Source organism: Diabrotica virgifera, chromosome 1 (assembly GCF_917563875.1).
Source record: "Diabrotica virgifera virgifera chromosome 1, PGI_DIABVI_V3a".
Classification (NCBI taxonomy): domain Eukaryota; kingdom Metazoa; phylum Arthropoda; class Insecta; order Coleoptera; family Chrysomelidae; genus Diabrotica; species Diabrotica virgifera.
In genome coordinates, this window is record NC_065443.1 from 118,280,323 (window position 1) to 118,301,857 (window position 21,535).

The window sequence follows — 21,535 nt, forward strand, 5'->3', positions numbered from 1 at the left end:
CATATTTTTTCAATAGGACTAAGATCTGGAGATGCTGCTGGCCACGGAATTGTTGCCAATTCGTGTTCTTGCATCCAAGCTTGAGTATAAGCAGAAATATGGCATCTTGCATTATCTTGCTGAAAACGCCACCCCTCTGGATATAAAACATAAGCCGTTTCAAGAAGGAGACATTTAGGATGTCACAATATTTCGCACTATCAACAGTACCATTAACTATACAGAGAGGTGTAGCACCACGCTGAAGTATTGGTCCCCAAACCATTATATTAGTGGGAAATTTGGAAATTTTAACGGTAACATTTTCTCTTGGTAGGACTTTCAGATGATTTCCACCAAGCTGGAAACAACTTTGATCAGATATAAAGACATTATTAAAATTATCTTCTCGAAAACATTGACAAAAATCTATTCTTCGTTGCTTTTGCAGAGGTGTCATTGTAGGGATTTTTTTGGATTCCCAAGGATATGTGCCCTTGCTTTTTCAGTGACATGCGGACAGTTTCTGGCCACACTTTTATTCTTCTTCGATTTCCAAATCTGTTCGCTAATTTTCGAGACTCTAGGCGCGGATTTTGTCGTCCTAAAGCCACTAACGCATTTAAATTGTTTCCGCGAATCTTACGCGGTCTACCTGAAACTGGTCTATGTCTCATATCTATGCCATTTTTTATCCTCTTTATTGTCTCATACACTGCATTTTTTCCGAGTTCAGTCAACTGCACTAATTTTTTGACGTTTCGAACACCCTTTTCATACAAATATTCCACCACTTTTCTTTTTTCTACTTGCAACATTATTTCACAAATCTTAAGTCTGTTTACAAACAACAATATTTGACAGATGGTGTTGTCATGCGATTTTGTTCATAACCTACTATCGGCACCACCTAATTGATGCATTACTTTTGTCTTAAAATGTTACAAAAAGGAAATCTATTAAAATTGGGAAAAATATAAAATTCCGGATACTTTCTAGACGGACTATAGTTTATGTAGAAATTGAGTCAGAACACAGAATCGAAGTGGAATGTTCATAGATTCAATCTTGAATTCTTCGGTCTGTTTGACCTATGTAGTCGTGAACAGTCTGAACACAAAAATTTCATAAATTATGTATTGTTCCTTTAGGATATATTCTTTGGCAGCTTGGACAATAGAGGTTTAGAGGACAAAGTTTGGGGTGAGGGGTAAATATAGACTTTATATTCCATTAGTGATCCACTGATCTGTTCTATCAGCGACATCTTTGATATCAGGAAGAAAAGATTTGGCATGGTCAGTACCTACCTAATTCTTTAGATTGAGATTGAACAGGAGTTAGCTGCCTGTGGTTGTTCCTATTGATCTGATTTTTGTAAAAAAAATTTTAGACAAGGCCGTGTTTTAAACATAAGAAGAAATGTCTGTATATCTAGTTTTATTACTTCCTGTAATTGTTGAACTGCATTGCAGTGTTTAACAAAAGACAAAAAGCAAGTTGTATTTCGCCTGTAGGAATAATTATTTTTATCTTTAATATCTGCCAGAAGCGGTAATAAACAATTTAATATCCTTAAAAACTCACTTTCTTATACTTCCCGACTTCTGATCGCCCGTTAATTATTTTTTCTTTCATTTTTATTACACGTTCTTCCTTATCCAATAGGGTCTATCGCGTTTCTATTTGTTTTCAGTTTATAGCATTTTCAAGGGCTTCAGCACTGGTTTAGTATGGTTGACCATAAAAAAACTAAGTCGTATTTAAAATGTAAAATGTGTAAAATAAACAAAACTTAAATTTATTTTTTCTACAACCGTGTTAAAAATGCAATTTTTAGCACTCCATATGAGCGTTAAAAATGCTACTTTAAGGTACTAGTGCTTTAAAATAATTTTAAGGCACTGCAGTTCGTATTGACCGTATAGGCAATTTTGATGTAATATCAAAAAAATATAAAAATGGAATGTCAGTCAAGTTCAAGTAAAAGTTTTTGTAGACATTTTCCTGTAATTACGTTTGTAGAAAAAATATTGTATGATATGCGTGTTAAAAAGTACATCTTTAAGGCACTCATGTGAATTGCAGAACTCGCTATCGCTCATTCTGCAAACTTTCACATGCGTGCCTTTTTTAACACTTATATTATAAATAACTATTAAATTTATGAAAACCTTTAAAATTTATAAAAAAATTCGTTGTTTAACATTTGCCGTTGCTCATAATCTAAATTAACCTTCTGGTCATACCGTCACACCTCTTTTCCTTTCCACAAACTGTAACTTCACCCTTTAAAAACACATTCTTTTTTAAAACTGTCGACTTAAATTTCTGCAATTTTCATAAAGTTCAGCATTAGGCAGTCCATAAACGTCTAGAGGTTACCCCAGCGATATAAAACACAACTGTTTTCTCTCCCGATTCGATATTTTAGATGCGCGGGGGAGTTGTTTGGAGAAGAAGTTTGTGCTGGCGCAGACATTATGGCACAACCAACCGGAGAGCGATCCTTGCTAATTTTATGCATGCTTTTGTTATGAAAACAACCAAAGTTTATTTAGATTCTTGGAAGATACGATTATTGTTCTAACAGTGAACTTGGAATATGATGAAGTGTAGTTTTCTACTATAAGGATTCTGTTTTGTGAGTTTAGCAACTTAATGTTGTCACTCAAGTTAACAATTACGTAAAATTAGTTTGGAGTAATGAGTAATTACGACATTTATTTATTTAGTTTATATACAAGTCGCTGTATGAATGGCAGCTGTATTAGTCGGAGAGATAGAAGCGGATTTTGTGCGTGATAAGTAATATGGAAAAACTATACGGGGATAGTTGAATTAGTTGTGTACATGACTTTCCCCAACAACGCCCGGAAACCACAGAGGGGAACGAGGGTAGTTATAAGGGGTCAAATTCGCGGTTTTTTTTTGTGACGCTCATGATCGAGATAGTGCACCAAAATTTGGGAATAAGTAGGTCATGACGTAAGTAAAATCTCTAGGGGCGGAACGCTGCGTGGCCAACATAGGGGTGGGGGTAGGGGTGAGTATAAAAAATATAAAGGGTTTTTTGCGACGTTCGTGATTGAGGTAGTGCACCAAAATTTGGGAATAAGTAGACCATGATATAACTAAGTAAAATCCCCAGAGCCGGAAACCAGAGTGGGGCACGAAGGTAGTTATAAGGGGTCAAAGTAGCGGTTTTTATTTTTTTTTTTTTGTGACGCTCATGATCGAGATAGTGCACCAAAATTTGGGAATAAGTAGGTCATGACGTAACTAAGTAAAATCTCCAGGGGTGGCACGCTGCGTGGCCGACAAAGGGATGGGGCAGGGGTGAATATTAAAAATATAAGGGTTTTTTGCGACGTTCGTGATTGAGATAGTGCATCATAATTTGGGAATAAGTAGACCATGACATAACTAAGTAAAATCCCCAGAGCCGGAAACCAGAGTGGGGCACGAGGGTAGTTATAAGGGGTCAAAGTCGCGGTTTTTATTATTTTTTTTGTGACGCTAATGATCGAGATAGTGCACCAAAATTTGGGAATAAGTACGTCATGACGTAACTAAGTAAAATCTCTAGGAGCGGAACGCTGCGTGGCCGACAAAGGGGTGGGGGTAGGGGTGAATATAAAAAATATAAGGGGTTTCTTGCGACTTTCGTGATTGAGATAGTACACCAAAATTTGAGAATAAGCACAATATGGTATAACTAAATAAAATCCCCAGAGCCGGAAACCAGAGTGGGGAACGAGGGTAGTTATAAGGGGTTAAAATCGCGGTTTTTATTATTTTTTTTGTGACTCTCATGATCAAGATAGTGCACCAAAATTTGGGAATAAGTAGGTCATGACGTAACTAAGTAAAATCTCAAGGGGTGAAACGCTGCGTGGCCGCCAAAGGTGTGGGGCAGGGGTGAATATAAAAATATATGGGGTTTTTTGCGACGTTCGTGATTGAGATAGTGCACCAACATTTTGGAGTCAGTAGATCATGACGTAACTAAGCAAAATCTCCAGGGTTTTTCCATATTACTTATCACGCACAAAATCCGCTCCCAGCTCTTAGACTATATTATCAGAGTTGTTTTAAGATGACAGAAATAATATTACCAAATTCTACTAAAATTGTACTGACGGCCCAGAAATTATAAAGTGCGAGGTAGAACGTGCTAGAGAAAATGGTAAAATTAGAAAAGCTTGTGGTCCAGATGATACATCAACTGAGTTGCTGAAACGAATAGATGATGATAACATAAAAGTGGTAGTAAGAGTAAGACTTTATAATGCAATATATAACACCATAGTGATTTATACAGATTGGCTCAAATCCATCTTGGTCGCAATACCTAAAAAATACAATGTCAGAAAATGCTCAGAATATCGATTAGTTAGTCTAATGGGCTACACTCTTAAGATTTTCCAAAGAATACTTCACAACAGAATTAGACGCAAATGCGAAGAAGATCTCGAAGATATCCAATTCGGTTTAAGAAATGCTATGGGAACCTGGGAGGCACTTTTGCACTAAACATCCTATTAAAAAAATGCCATGACCAAAGAAAATATGTATTTTCATGTTTCGTGGACTTCGAGAAAGCTATTCGATAAAGTACAGCATGTAAAATGCATGCAGATACTGAAAAATATAGGAATAGGTGGCAAAGATATTCATTAGTGTGGCAGATGGTGTCATTATAAATTTGTATCTACTGGAATCAAATAATTGCTCTAGTAGAAATTGGAGACAACTACACCGATGAAATCTCTATATATCGAGGAGTCAAAAAAGCATTTTGTCGTCGACACTGTTCAATGTTTACTCGGACCAGTTATTTAAAAGTGCACTTGTGAGACAGTCATATGGAATAAAAATCAACGGAGACCTACTTAATGTGATTAGATACGCAGACGATACAGTATCCTGTCAGATAATATTGGTCTCCAAAGGTCTCTGATCGTATTCACGAGGTAGGAGAGGAAATGGGCATTAAAATAAACTCAAACAAAACCAAATTTTTAGTTTTTAGTCGTGTCCCACATCCAAATGCAGGGCTGTAATTAAATGGAGTCCAAGTTGAGAAAGTTCACAAAATGACACATAATGAATATAACAGCTTTATTTTATCTACATTCAAAACAATCCTGTATTTATGATTGGGTTTTGGGTGGTTCCAACTCTATAGGTGTTGATTAAATAAAATTAAATTAAATTAAAATTAAATGAAATTGAATAAAAGTAAATAAAAATAAATAAAACTGAATAAAATTAAATAAAAGTAAATAGAATCTAATAAAAATAAATAAAATTTATTAAAATGAAATAAAATAAAAAAATAAATGAAATTATAAAATGAAATAAAATAAAACAAACGAAAATAAATAAAATACTTAAATTAAATAACATTAAATCAAATTATACAAAACTAATCAAAATTAAAATCAAATTTTATAATTTGCTGCTTGTTCTTTTCGTGTGCTCAAAATTTTTCTCCTGCTTACGGTTCGTCAGAAAAGTTCCGTTTAGAGATATTTTTTGAAAATTTCGAAAAATTAAAAAATTCACATTTTGCCCAATTTAAGTCCCAAATTTAAACTGTTCCACTTCTTTTCCATGAAATTTGTAGCTCGTTCTTCTTCTGTCCTCAGAATATTTCTACGGCTTGAGATACTGTATTTCAGACACCGATTGAGCTACAGAAAAAGTTTTAGTACGGTTCTGCTCGGAATTTAGCAAGGAGTCTACCTACTTAATTTCGTAATTTTTACGTCATTATTGTGAGAGTTACGGCGTCATGGGCAACCCCCTTATGGCGTACGGGTATAAAATATAGATAACAACCAACTCTCAGTCCGGTCGAATATACCTGCCACATTTATTAAAAATCGGTCAAGTCGTTTCCGAGGAGTATGGTAACAAACAATGCGACCGGAATTTTTAATATATAGATGTAAAATTTTTAAATTTTTAAATGGCTATTAAAAAATAACGGTCTGAGATAGAAAATTGAAAATTTAGAGTAGTATTTATCTTTTGGTTCTGCATCTCATAAAATTGGTAAAAAACGGATTTTCCAAAAATTAAAAAAATATATAAGGGGGCAAGTCCCCTTATGACGTACGGATAAGAAATTACATATTATCCTATTCCCAGTCCGCTCGAATATACGTGTAAAATTTCATAAAAATGTGTTCAGTCGTTCTCGAGTTATAAATGGTGTAACTAACATAACTCGACTTTCTTTTATAGATGTAAAATATGTAAATGGCTATTAAAAAATAACGGTCTGAGATAGAAAATTGAAAATTTAGGATCGTATGTATCTTTTGGTTCTACATCTCACAAAATTAGTAAAAAACAGTTTTTAGAGCAATTAAAACAATATATGAGGGGAGACAAGCCCCCTTATGACGTACGGGTATGAAACTCCATATTATCCCATTCCCAGTACGCTCGAATATACGTGTAAAATTTCATAAAATCTGTTCAGTCGTTCTCGAGTTATAAATGTTGAAACTAACATAACTCGACTTTCTTTTATATATGGATGCCTCAGAAGTCAAACGGTGTAAGTCAATTCTCCCTGAAAATGACTTATCGAAGTTTAACACACAATATTATATATAACAATATTATTATTTACTTGTTTGTATTTATGAATATGTTACCATATTATGATAAATAAAGACGGTTTATTTGTTAGCTTATATTTAATTATTTATATTTATTCAAACGCTTTTATTTAGTTCAATCGTTTGCGTCAAATCTTTAGACGTTAATTTGACTGCTTTTTTTCAATGAAAATGAATGAAATTTTGTATACATATGGATTCGCGGGAACAATACACGAATAGTCGATCAAATTTTTTTTATGTTTATGAATTGTTTAAATAAAAAAAAACGATTTTAATGGAAAATGCTTAAATTCTCTTGTTTTTTACAATGTAGAAACTTGAAACTTTTACAGATTGTAGCTAATTACATGAACTATACATAATTTCACTATCTACGTTATTTGTTTACGTTATGCTTCATATATAAACAATAAAGTTTCAAATTTATTCAGTTTCTGTCCAATTTCTATCTTGTTTTTAGCGAAAAAAAAGTTATGGCACCAGAGAGGGACGAATGCTGCCCTTAGTATTGTCGTGGGCTTCGACTGTCCATAAAACGCGCAAGGTTCGGCTGTAAAGAATACGCTGCGCTGTCGTGAACTTGGGTCCGAAAGTGTTTGCGTAAGTACAGGCTTAAAAACCTGCATTGAACCTGCAAAGCTTATATTTCATTGAGCCGAGTGCGATTATTAAGGTACGTACTCATACAAGGGTGAATCCCGCTCGGTGTAGCTGCTCAAATGGATACAGCATGCGCTCCCTTACGTATAAACTGCAAACCGGTTGAAACGAAGAGTGTACGCGCCAAGCGGCGATCACCGACGTATCCACTAAGTGGAGCTACTACACCGAGCGAGGTTTACCTTTGTATGGATACGTATCTTTAGACGGCTTGCGCATCGAAGAACTGCATTGCGAGAAATTAACAGCGTCTACACCGTGCAATAGTAAAGTATTACAAGAGATGGAAATACTGCGAAAACTGTAATAGTCGTAAATAATGATTTTGATTTAAGAAATATATGAAGAAATTACAGAAAATGTACAGTGTATGTATCAAAAGTTAAAATAAATGCAAAAAAGGTATCTGTCATATACCTACATCCTTTTTTTAAACATGATGATATATTTTAATATTTGAAAAGTGTAAGACTAAAAAGTAAAAAATAAAACAATATGAAAAAATTTTTTTAAGAAACGCTTTTATTTAGTTATCAGTGACTAAAAGTTAAAATATAAAAAAAAATCAACTAAAAAGCAAAAAATAAAAAAAATCAAGCTCAACGGATTATTCGAAAAAAAAAACGTTCGTTAAAAAAATGAAAAAATCTAACACATTCGTTAAAGAAAAGCGTGGTGCGCGTCTTCATCGAATAAACGGTTTTCGCCCCACGCTTTTCTTTAACGAATGTGTTAGATTTTTTCATTTTTTTAACGAACGTTTTTTTCGAATAATCCGTCGAGTTTGATTTTTTTTATTTTTTGCTTTTTAGTTGATTTTTTTATATTTTAACTTTTAGTCACTTATAACTAAATAAAAGCGTTTGTTAAATTTTTTTTTTCATATTGTTTTATTTACTTATGTTATTGTAATTACTTATATTTCTGCAACTACATTGAGAAACATCTTAGTATCTCATTTTAAACACTTACTGACTTACACCGATTGGCTTTTGAGGCATCGATATATAGATTTATAAACAATTAAATTATTTATAACAATGTTTTGACCACTCGGATCGAAATCCACCATCGAAATTCGTAAGAAGCAGCCAAAAATCCATAAGAAACCATTGAGATTGCCCATCAGAATTGAAAAGACCACGGTGACCTAGCTGGCGCCTTACGTCAAAAATCAAAAATTAATTTATTTACCCTGATGAGGATATGGGACTACTGATGAGGGTGAAAAGACCTCCGAAACCGGTATAGACTCTTCCTGCACTCTCCGATTTAACCAGAGTATTATGCAGCTGCTGCATTTTCGTGTTGCAAAGAAATTGAACACGTTTATACATTTTTAATTCACTTACTTTTTTGTAGGAGTATTAAGGGATTTTTCTTGATGGAACTTTTACCACGCTGAGCAGATGAGTTGTGAATTATTTAAAATGTTCTCATCTTAATTTGTTCGGCATCCTGTTTGATTTATAAATTTTGAAAATCTCAGGAGGTGTAACCAAAGAAAGTATTCCACCTGTTGTCAATCTGGTGGTATGGGAACGATATTTATTGTCGTTATCTGTGCTTTTTGGATTTACAACTTACTTTGTTTTTCGGTAGATGGCTCTAGTTCATCCGTGACATTTCTTTCTTTGCAATTCGGAAAGGCCCAAAGTGTGATGCCTGGAGAAATCGGAGAGAAGAGGATATGGGACTACTAATGAGGGGGAATAGACCTTCGAAACCGGTATAGACTCTTCCTGTACTCTCCGATTTAACCAGATTACTATGCAGCTTCTGCATTTTCGTGTTGCAAAGAAATTGAAAATGTTTATACATTATTAACCTTATTTTTAAGATTTATTTTTAGTTTGTCTAATATTTTCTAAAGTATACTACAACACTGAATAAATAATAAGGTAGATTCAGTCTGGTAAAACGTTTAGATCTTTGATTTCAAAAATAAAGAAAATGCAGCCGCATCAGAGTAACAGAGATTTTCCAACTTTCATTAATGCGAATTTTTCTGTAAAGTTTGCCTTTTCCGTGAAAAAACTATCAAACTTTCGAACTTATCAGAAGCCCATTAAGAAATAATAAAGATGAAAGTAAAAAAAGCTGAAAAAGTCGCTCGAAGTTTGTTTTAATAAGAAACTTACTCTACAAGCATTCATTACGAAGTTTCCTGGAAGATTAGGAGTTAAAGCCGTAGTTAAAATTCTCGTTTTGATTAGTAAGAAAAGTCCTTTGAAATTTGCAAAGCGGAGAATAACAAGTCTTCTTTGAAAATGTGTAGAGGCCAAATTGGGTCTCTGATTGAGATTGTTTTCATGAGACTTATTTAAGATTTGAGTTGGTAATCTACATTTGAGATGTTACGGTGTTGTAGTTCGACTTTTTGAAGCCACAGCTTGTACATTGTACCGGGTGTCCCAATAAGAATGGCTCTCGGCCAGATCTCAGGAACTGTTTAATAGTACATGTTTGAGAAAAATATTTATAACAAAAGTTGCCTCGGGAAAAGCCTGTGAATTATTTTCATAATTGTAGGTCCAAAGCTAGGGGGGGTAATTGAATATCAAAAATTAAAAAATTATGAAAGGCACTGGAAATCCAATCATCGTATTCTTCATAAAATTCTGCGCATATTTGATTTCACAAGTTTAAGTCTACCTTTGCAAATAAGAGGTGGGGGTGAGTGGGAACCTTCTTATGAAAAAATGGCTGTAAGTCCGGTGCTGCTGAGTCGACTTTTGCATACTTGGTCTTGTTAAAAATAGCTCTTTTTGGTCAATGTAAGTGTCATATTTTCGAAATAGCCTAATTAGTAATATGCAAGCTAGGAGGCGTTATTTAATTATTTTCAGAAATATAGTTTTCTTTGGTTAATATTAAATACAAGTAGCCATTTTAATTCCTGTATTACAAAATTGGACCAAATTAGCAACATAATATCGAAAACCACATGTCGATACCTTTTTTCTATCTCGAGATATCTTAAGAAATGTGTAAATTCTAAATATAACTGTTACTGTCACCGGTAAACGAGGTTAAGGAAAAGTAGTGTGCTATGGAAAAAACAAATAAACAGTTTCCAGATGTAAACGTATATAATTAATTAAAACAACAATAAGACAAACAACACTATAAAATATAACAAAGAAATAAAAGCAACTACTTACTTAGTCTTAGTGACTGCCTAAATGTTCAAATTGTTGCCCATCATTTTCGATGCAAGCATTTACTCTTTCAAGCGTAGATTGAATAGCAACAGATTTAACTGTTTTAGACTTTTATTTATGGGGACGGATTAAAGACCTTGTTTTTGCCGCTAGGCCCACTACTCGAGAAAACATGATCTAGAATCTAGAATCTAGAGAATACGAAACGCCATTCAAATTGTTGCGAAAGCAGAAATTGAGACAGCTGTTAAATCTACTCTTAAAAAAGTAAATAATTGCATCGAAAATGATGGGCAACAATTTGAACATTTAGGTCGTCACTAAGTAAGTAGTTGTTTTTAATTCTTTGTTATATTTTATAGTGTTATTTGCATTATTGTTGTTTTAATTAATTACACGGCGTGCGTGAAAATAAATTTTCCCGCACGGCATGCGGGAAAGTAAAACACTTTGTAATATGACATAAGATATTATAATACATGCAATAAACTAATATTTAGATAATTTAAATTGACTAATTTATTTCAAATTTATCTTATTGTGTTAATGTTTTAATGAAATTAGCGCGATAATTGGATGAAATAAAATTATTTTGACATAATATTCAAATGTTTTTCTGAAGCTATTTCCTTGCGGCATTTTTATAATAAAATATTTTTAATGGGAAATAAGCCACAATTTTACCAAAAAAAAAATTATTTTATTAACGTTTCGAAGCCCAAATCGGGTTTCGTTGTCAAAATACAAAATACTACTAAAATGAACAAAAATGTTGTTGCTAAGTAAAAAAATTCTTCTAAAAGAATTTTAATAAAATTAATTTATTAAAAATTGGCTTCGAAACGTTAATAAAATAATTTTTTCTGGTAAAATTGTGGCTTACTTCCCGTTAAAAATAGTTTATTATAATATTTGAAAGTCAGATCAGTAGAAAATTACAATGGTTTTAAATCGTCGTCATGGAAACCAATATCGTCGTCGTGGTAACCCATTATATGGAAAGTTTGGTTTTGACAACCTTGGGTATTTTCACATCTAAATAAAAATTGATATAACTCTATTTGTTGTGGCTTTTTTCAAAACGTACGCCCTAGAAAAATTATTGTTTCTAACTCATGCGGAAAGAGTCTTCCCCGCACTCGACTGCTTTCCCGAACTCCGCTATGGCGTCGTTCGGGTCAACGGCAGTCTCGTGCGTGAAGGTATCACTTTCCGCACTAGTTAGGAAAATAACTATTTCAGCATACAAAACTGCAACTTTTATTTGTCCCTCATGCCAATAGGTCACCTTTTTTTCGTGAAGCTCTCCCGAATGGAATGCAAAAGTTTTCACAACGATCTGTCTTACGTAACGCTTACATGTTTAGGCATGTTTCCATTACTGAGTTTATTTTTGAAAGAAAATTTTAAATTATCAAAAGGAGACTAGTTTTGATATACAGAGTTAGTTATGAGGAACTGTACATACTCCTAGCTTGTATGGGGCCCCTATGGGGATTAACAAATGTCCATTAAAAAGTGTCTGCCCCCATTGTTTAATAATGGTAGGGGAGCAAAGTATGCTAAATGTGCAGTCACTCGAGCGCTTTGGGGACATATTGGGTTGTGAAGAGTAGGTCCTAAAACCCAAAAAAATTAAGTAAAGTTTTCCATTTCAGTGGGGACTTTCCATTTTTAATTTAATTTTCCATTTCCAACAATGGTTTTTTTTAGATTATAGCACCATCTATGTATAATTCGAAAAAATGTCTCGAATAAAAGTTACTTAACTTTGCGTAAGGAATCCAAATCTGCAATAAAAAATGGGGGCTCCCATTTAAGATTTTTCAAAAATATTGAATAAGTGTATTTTTTAGTTTTTCTATCTGATGTTGACTTCGCGAAATATCGCATGATTCGTATTTAAAATATTAAATTTACCCCCAACCCTCTCCGTGGGAAGTCGTGTTTGGTGTCATTCAATAGATTTTTGAAAAATATTGAGTAGGTACATATTTTTTTGGTTTTAAGATCTGTCATTCATTTCGCGAAATATTCACTTTTTTCTTGTGAATCTTTGGGACTCACCCATTTCCTTACGCCCCACTCAAATCGTCAGATTTTTTAAATATACACTGTTTTGCATGTACTTAACTTACCTTATCTTAATCTGACAATTTCGAGTTATTCTAAGGATAGATTTTTTTTCGCCCCCCCCCCCCCTCTTAACGAACTCCCCTGCATTAAGAGCCAATATATGGTAGAGGTACATTGTCAGGGTACAAGGTTTCTCCCCATGTAATAATCTGACGCGCTCGAGTAACTGCAAAAATCCCCGCTTGGGCTCCCCTGCCATAATGTATAGGGTACGTCATCAATTTTGACTATCAGACTTGTTTTTGAAGCTTTACGAAAGTTAATTTTAGACCTCACCTATAATTTGCTGTGTCAGTTTCATTATGCCATCTCAGACGTAACATATAACTTATGTAAATTTGTGACTTTTCAACAACTTTTGTATAATAGTAGGGGAGCAAAGTATGCTAAATGTGCAGTCACTCGAGCGTTATGGGGACCTATTGGGTTGTGAAGAGTAGGTCCTAAAACTAAAAAAAGTTAAGTAAAGTTTTCCATTTTAGCGGGCGCTTGCCATTTTTTAATTTAATTTTCCATTTCCAACAATCGTTTTTTCCGATTATAACGCCATCTATCCATAATTCGAAAAAATGTTTCGAATAAAAGTTACTTATTTTTACGTAAGGAATCCCAATCTGCAATAAAAAATGGGGGCTTCTATTTAAGATTTTAAAGTGACCCCCCGCCCCACCTCCGTGGGGGGTCGTGTTTGATGCCATTCGATAGATTTTTCAAAAATATTAAATAAGTGTATTTTACAGTTTTTCGATCTGATGTTCATTTCGCGAAGAGAGATATCGGGAGATTCGTATTTAAAATAATAAATTTACCCCCACCCCTCTCCCTGGGAAGTCGTGTTTGGTATAATTCGATAGATTTTTAAAAAATATTGAGTACATATTTTTTAGTTTTTCGATCTGTCATTCATTTCGCGAAAGATTAGCTTTTTTCTTGTAAAACTTTGCAACTCACCCAGTTCCTTACGCCCGGCTTAAATCGTCAGATTTTTGAAATATACACTCTTTTGCATGTATTTAACTTACCTTATCTTAATCTGACAATTTCGAGTTTTTTAAGGATATATTTTTTTTCGGGTCCCCCTTAACGAACTCCCCTGTGTTAAGAGCCAATATATGGTAGAGGTACATCTGCAGGGTACCAGGTTTCTCCCCATATGATAATCTGACGCGCTCGAGTAACTACAAAAATCCCCGCTTAGGCTCCCCTACCATAAGTTTTATTTTGTTTAATTTAATAATGATATAAGCATGTATCTTATGATGTTTTCTTAGTTTTTGTAAATTGAGGGAATCAAAACTGCGCATAAAACATCTATCTAAGAAAGAAGAAAACGCGCATTTGGATCAATAAAACTCTGCATGGGCGACATCCGTATGGGATCAATTAAGACTATGTCGATAATACAGTATCGAACTATGGGTTAATCAGCAGTTTCCCGAAATGGAAGGTTTCCTACTTGCCACTCGGGATAAGACTATTCCAACCAAAAATTACTTGAAATGTATTGTCAAACACCATGAAATCCATAATGGATGAATGCTCATATGGATGTCAAACACAAGAAACCATTCAACATCTTACCAAGGACTGCCAAACTTGTGTTTGAACTGATTATAAAGAACTCCGTAACTCAGTAGAGAAGATTATTTACCAAGAACTAACCAAGAAACTGGGACTTCTCCAAACCAACCATCACCCTTATCATCAATACGTTTCTGAGAGAATACTTGGGAACGATAACTACAAACCACACTGGGACACCGCACTAATATATTGGATCTGATATTGGTTAGTAAACTAACTAGATAGACAAGACAATACTACTTAATATGGCAATACCTAACAATAACTATCTGTGAGTTAAATAGAACAAGACGATCGCCAAGTACAGAGAAATTGAGACACAAATTGATAAAAATTGGGAACGGAAAGGAGGAATCTTCTAGAGAACATAAAATATAGCTGCGTCTTAGTGAACATCTCTATAAGACCATGCAGAAAGCTTTGCTACTCTCAACATCCAGATGCGTAACAAACTTTTAGTACCAGATAACATAGGCTGGATAACCTCGGATTGATAACACGGAAAGAGCCCAACCAGAGCTAAGTCCTTTTGATAGCGTAGGTATGTGTATAGCTGAATTTTCCCTTTAGACGGAACGAAAGCCACATGCCTTAAGCCACTCATCCATGTGGAGAGAGATGAGGCGTCATGCAGACTGGTTAGAACTTATTTCGGTGCTGCCTTTTAAATCCTGTTTTTAATAAAAACTGACAAAATTAATTAGGAATTTAACAATTTATAATTTGATTATAACATTCAACACATATGGTAGATAGAGTTCCTAATCAATGAAAATAAAACGAAATATATTATGTATATGCGAATTTAAGTATCTTGGAACAACAATAACTGAAGCCAGTAACGGATCACAAGAAATAAACAATAGGATACAAGCCGGTAACAGATGTCTTTATGCCCTTCAAAACCTTATAAAATCGAAACAACTATTATTATATCGAAACGCACAAAGATATAAGTATATAAAACAATCATACGACCCGTTGCGATGTATGGAAGCGAAACGTGGACGATAAAAAAGACAAACGAAGACAGACTACTGGAACTGGAAGAAGACCACGCGGACGCCCTCGATTCCGTTGGCGAGATAATATAGCAGGAGACCTGAAAGCCATGATCGTGGAGAATTGGATAGAAGTTGCTCAAGACTGAGAAAACTGGAAGCATGTTGTCAAGTCGGCTAAAACACACAAAGGGTTATAACGCCACGGAGTAAGTAATTAAATTCAATACATATTGAAACACCCTGTATATACTTTAGTCAGAATATCCTTTTTGCATATTAAGTTATATCCTGAGTATCATTACACATATGTTATCTTCCTTATGTAACTTTTTGGTTTTAGTTATTCTAATACACATAAAAACTATTAAACTCCTTTAGATATCCTTAGTAAGTAATACCGCATTACCATTTCATCCACGTAACTACACATCCGAAACAAATTCAAAAACTATGAGCTTGTTGTATAATTTAATTTTATGTGGCTTTTGAGGTCAGTGCAGCTCGTAAAATGAGTATTTTCTACCTTGGTTCTCCGAACACCAATTTGCTCCCAACTCAACTTTTAATCTCACTAACGTCCTGAATACAAACCAGAGATGGACTTGTCAGCTTTTGTGATGAATTATTGTTTGTTTGACAATACACGGAGCAGTTGGACGTATTTAATCGACCTTCATCTCTGGCCAGGGTTGTTTTTCAATTTGGGATTATTTTTAACCTTTCAATCGATGTGATTTTATGTTTGCTTAGAAATCAATACGGGAAAACGGGAAAAATTAATATTTTTGATTAAATAAAAGTCTTTTTATTTAAACTATTATTTCAAGAGTACACATCATTTCACCTTGGACTAAAAAAAATACGTTTATATCATATTAACAAACATTTGACAAAAAAAGTAGTAATACGAGCAGATATAAAACAGTATTCTTCTTCTGCTGATATGCCAGTCCATTAACGAAGGTTTCGGATCCATGAATATTTTTTCTTCCTACTAATTACTATTTTTCAGTCGATCTTTCCGTTTAGTATTAAACCTGGAAGATCACACCCATTTTTTTTAAATAAACCTCACACATGCGGTATCAGATACCCAATGATCTTTTGTGAAGAAATAAAAAAAAGTAAATATTTTATTATTTCCAGAGACTCTCTAATCACTTTTGAATACATAAGAATAATTAAATTAATCATTTTATTTTCTCTCTCTTAATTGTAGTAACAGAAAAGAAAAAAATATTAAAAATACCTAAAAATAATTAAAAATCATTTTCTAAAAAACTGGAAACATAATTCAAAATATTTTAATTTAATTTAACAACAAAATGGTCTTTCTAACTAAAATATAACACCTTTTGATTGTAGAACTCATATTCACTCTTAGCCAGGTATTTCAGTTTCACTCATTTTAGTGACTACATTCATAAGACAGTGTGGCTCTATGGTCCATGCATTATGCTTTATAGCAAGCCGAGCATGCACGCTTTGATTTTCCATCTTTGTCTTTGCAGAAATAACACCTAGTTTGCTTTACTAAATTTGTGGGATGTTGTGTTGTTAGGTCATTAACTTGAACGCACACTTGATCGCAAACCTCACACATGGGTGCTACATACCCTAACCTGTATTCAATAAATTTTCGTGATTGGAAATATTGATCAAATGAGACCGCAACTACACACCCGTCCTTGGCAGACTAGAGACTGAATTTACATAAAGCAGCATTACCATTGAAATGCAGCTGCGCAAGTTAAGTGTCGCGATGGGTATCTCACACCCAAGTGTGAGCTTCCAGGGTTAACTGAGGTATCCAGTATAATCTGTTACCTCTCATTATATGCCCCAGATATACAAGTTTTCTCTTTTTTATTATTTTTATCAAGTCTCCTTCGCCTTGACCTACTCTGTTTAAGACTTCTCTGTTTGAAATGCGTTGAACCCATGATATTCTAAGCATTCTACGATATGACCACATCTCGAAAGTTTCCAATTTATTTATCATATTAACCTTCATGATCCAGGTTTCACATCCATATAGTAATTCAAGATACACATAACATTTCAAAAACTTGATTCTTAGTTGTAAGTTCAGCTGACAATTGCTCAGAATATCAGCTGAAAATTACATCAGGATTTAGTGTCTCGTTTATCCAACATCTTAGGTAACTATAATGATTAATTTTGTTATCGGTAATGTAGGTTAGGATTAGAGTAACAAACTCATCTCAGTCCTCGTAAGGGCACAACAGAATGAGATAGAAGTTGGACAAAGATCGCTGGAGGAAAGATGATTACAATGTGGAAAGACGCCAAATTTCAATAAGCCCAAAAATGAGATTGGTCAACTGTTTAATACTAACATACGTATACGAATCTTGGACACTGCCCATTATCGTCAGGTGAGATGTTCGATAATCTTCTTCTTCTTGACGTGCCTATCCGTGACGAATGTTGGCGATCATCATGGCAATCTTCACTTTATCTGCAGCAACGCGGAAAAGCTGCACAGATGTTGTGTTAAACCAGGTTCTGACGTTTTTAACCAGGATGTTCTTCTTCTTCCTGGACCTCGCTTTCCAAATATTTTCCTTGTAGGATGATTGTATTTTCCATGAATGGATTATTAATAAACCAGACTTTACATAGAAATAAAGGCAAATTAAGTGATAAAACTTCAAATGTTGAATATATTTTGCTTCTTATTTTTCTTCTTCTGTGGTACTACAGCCCAAATTGAGCCTTGCTCTCCTTTATTTTTTGCCTCCACCCTTGCTTGTCTGTGGCTGCTCTTCTCCATACACGGACTCCTAAAAGGGCTTGTGCATCGCTGTTTACTGTGTCTTCCCAGCGCTTTCTTGGCTTTCCAACTGGTCTTTTTTCCTGCATTCTAGCATTCATTGTTCTTTTTGGTAGCCTATCCTCTCCCATTCTTATCACATGTCCGACTCATTGCAATCTTTGTATTCTAATGAAGTCTAGCAGGGGTATTTCCTTATAAAGTTGATAAAGCTCGTTGTTGTGTCGGCTTCTGAAGATTCCGTTTCCCCTCACAGATCCTAGTATTCTCCTCAGCACTCTCCTTTCGAATATGTCGAGTTTGTTTTTGGATGTTTCTTTCAGGACCCATGCTTCACTGCCATAGAATGCTATTGCTCGAATTAAGGTTTTATAGATTTTCATCCTTGTTATATGATCTGCGTTATTCTCTTTCGTATTTCTCGATCTTCTGATCCGTCGGCATATAGTTCTACTTCCATGTATGTAAACTTTACAACCGTTTCACAAATAATATTGCTTCACAAATAATAAAAAGGCGCTATATGTATTTATTTCATTCTTTGTGAATTACAAAAATATTAAAATAATTTTTAAATACATAGAATGTGAAAGTAATATTACAGATAAAAAATTTTTCATTTAAAACTATAGGCTATCCCTGACGATCCCTTCTTAATACAACCCTGCTATAGCAAAATGTTTGCCAAGGCAAGCGATATGATAAGCGTTTGTAAAGCGAAAAAGAAACATTCACAAACTTCAGAGCTTCGTCTTTGGTCTCCTTGAAAAAGCTCCTGTAATTCTCGTTAAGTACTTTTTGCAGTTTTGTTCGAGAGAAAAAGATGAAACGTCTATACAACACCAACGGGAGATGCACGGTAATTTTTGTTTGTTTTCTTGTGTCTTTTGTAACTTCTCAGAGTCTATTTTGGCCTATAATTTTCTGTTTTATTATTGTTTTGTATAGGTGCACTTTGGGAGGGTAATTTTCTCCGCATTACCGATTTTATTTTTAAAATAATGGCTATTTTGAATATATGAAATACAGTGGAACCCCGATAAGTCGGCCCCCGTAACCCGGAAGTTCGGCTAACCCGGATCGATTTTCATCACATAAACATTTTGATTTCCAGTATTTTGTATTTTGACAACGACACCCGAATAGTTAATTATCAGATAAATATTTCGACAATAAAAATGTATGTAATATAATATTTGAGAGATAATGTGTATTTGTGTAATTTGAACTATACGATAATAAAAATGACTCATGGCACACGCCGCGCCGGCAGAAACAACAGACACCTGTCTGTAGTATTCCTTTATATATTTCAAACAGCATTGTTTAAAAAGACTAAAAGATAAAAAATTATTTTCCAAACAATGGCCTCTAGTTTTCACTGTTCTTAAATAACATATCATCGATTGTGACTGTATTGTGTGTAGTACAGTCTTGTATATTGTTCGCTTCCGTTCTTCCGTTTGCTTACGTTTGTGTTTGCGTGTTTTTAGTAATTTAGATGTGTAGGTACTGTGCATGCATATTTATATATTATATTAGTTGGTATTTCAATTCTAACGGAGTTTATCTGTAAGTATAGCGTATTTTATTAATTTTTACCATATTCTCCGGATAACCCGGATTTTCGATAACCCGGATCGGCCGCGGTCCCGATTAATCCGAGTTATCGAGGTTCCACTGTACTTAGATAATGATGGTATGAATCGGAGTTACAAAAAGCAAAGAATAAGAGATGAAGAAGAAGGAAATGAAATGATGATGAGTAGAAAGTAGAAGATAGAAGATAGAAGGTACTAGGAAACATATCTAAGATACTGAATAGGAGTATTTTCATTGTGTGCCGTGGTATAGTAGATAATAGCTACTACTTCTCATTTTCCCCCAATATGTGAACGTAAAAATAAATAAAATTGATTAATGTATGTTAAGTTTATTTAGTATTTTTAAATAGTATTTAAATATGATTAATATTTAGTATGGTGTACAGTAAACTAAATAATTACTGTTTTTAAATAGTGATTAATAAAATAAATTTTATTGTGTATAATAAAACATAAATATTATATTCATTTCATATGCTTTTAACAGAACAAATTCCAACGTTCTCACTGAACGTAAAATATAAATAATTTATTTTATAATAATATATAATAATATTTATAATAATATATATAATATATATTCGTTTTCAACGAACGTGACCGGAAGTAGCACTGAAAGTCGATTTTTGAACTCTTCGTGTAACTTTACGTCGACTGACATACGATTTCACTAATTTTTAGTAAATTTTGCCAAACTTCCGGTAATAACTTGTTGACCGGAAATTATATCAAAACCGGAAATAAATATTCGAGTTTGACTTTACGCGGTGATTGATATAACACATGTACTATTTCTGGGTAAGGTCAGGTGGGGAAAGTGTGTATCCGGGGTAAATGTGTAAAGTCAAAATATATTTTAATATGGTTAGGTTATAATACTAGTGTCGCAATCTATGATTCGTTAAAATATAAATGCTTATAAGGTCAACTGAAACCAAGATTCGCTTTGCTTTTATTTAACTAGAAAAGTGTCATTCTGTCTGAACCTAACGTTAACACGTTCAATGCCAATAACGCGCTGGCGCGTCGATACATGACTTTAGCTAGGTGCCGACGACGCTCTCGCGCGTTCAGACTTTCATCGATTATTATCTTGGATTATTTCACTGGCGCTACAACAGGGCTTTTTATATTTTAAAGGCAGGTAACTAGAGGTATCAATTCTCTAATTTTGTTCTTGGTTTTTCGATTTACGACTTTTTGTCCCGATAGGATGTGTATATCTGTTGGCTTTGTATTAAGTGTAAATATCAGTAATAGCACATATAATTCTGCAAATGATTATTAATTTATCGGATTACTAACCGTGTAAAAATTAAACATTCCCAGATTTCGGTATTTCCCCTATTTTCTAGAGTCGCTAATCGTAAAGCTTGGTAATACCCGGATAATTTCGGTGTTTCCCCTAAAAGTTATTTGAGTTCTTTTACATCTCCTTTGGTTATTTTATATTTGAATGGCATAGGGTAAGCATACGGAAGTGCAAAAATGAATAACACTGACGATATTTTACAAAGTGGCTCAAATTCAAATAAAAAAATAAAATTAGATATGAAAAAAAAATTAACAGAGGAAGAACTTTTGAGATTATTAGAAACAAGCGATGAAGAATTTAGTGACTTTCTTGATTCAGACAGTGAATATTTACCAGAATCTGAGGATGAAATTGAAAATACTTTACCTACAGCACTTATTGAGGATACGGAAGATACGGTATGTTACAAAATTAAATGCAAATATTAACTTTTTATTAAAACATATTATTTAATTGTAGCCTAATCTACTCGTTGATGTTGATGAAAGCGATAAATGGAGAGAAAATTTTGATGGTATGAAAAATTTTCCTTTTTTAAAACACCAAGAGTTACTAGTAGAAGTTTCCGATAATAATCCAGTTGACTTTTTTCGGATGCTACTTACAGATGAATGTTTGCAGCAAGTATGTGATGAGACAAACAGGTATGCC

The 21,535-nt window shown here is 33.9% G+C and overlaps 1 protein-coding gene across 2 annotated transcripts in view; it reads left to right on the forward strand.

The window, feature by feature from the left end:
• Positions 1-21,535, forward strand: part of LOC114349529 (glutamate receptor ionotropic, kainate 2) — a 599,640-nt gene that overhangs the window by 527,073 nt on the left and 51,032 nt on the right. The gene's annotated exons all lie outside the window — the stretch shown is intronic.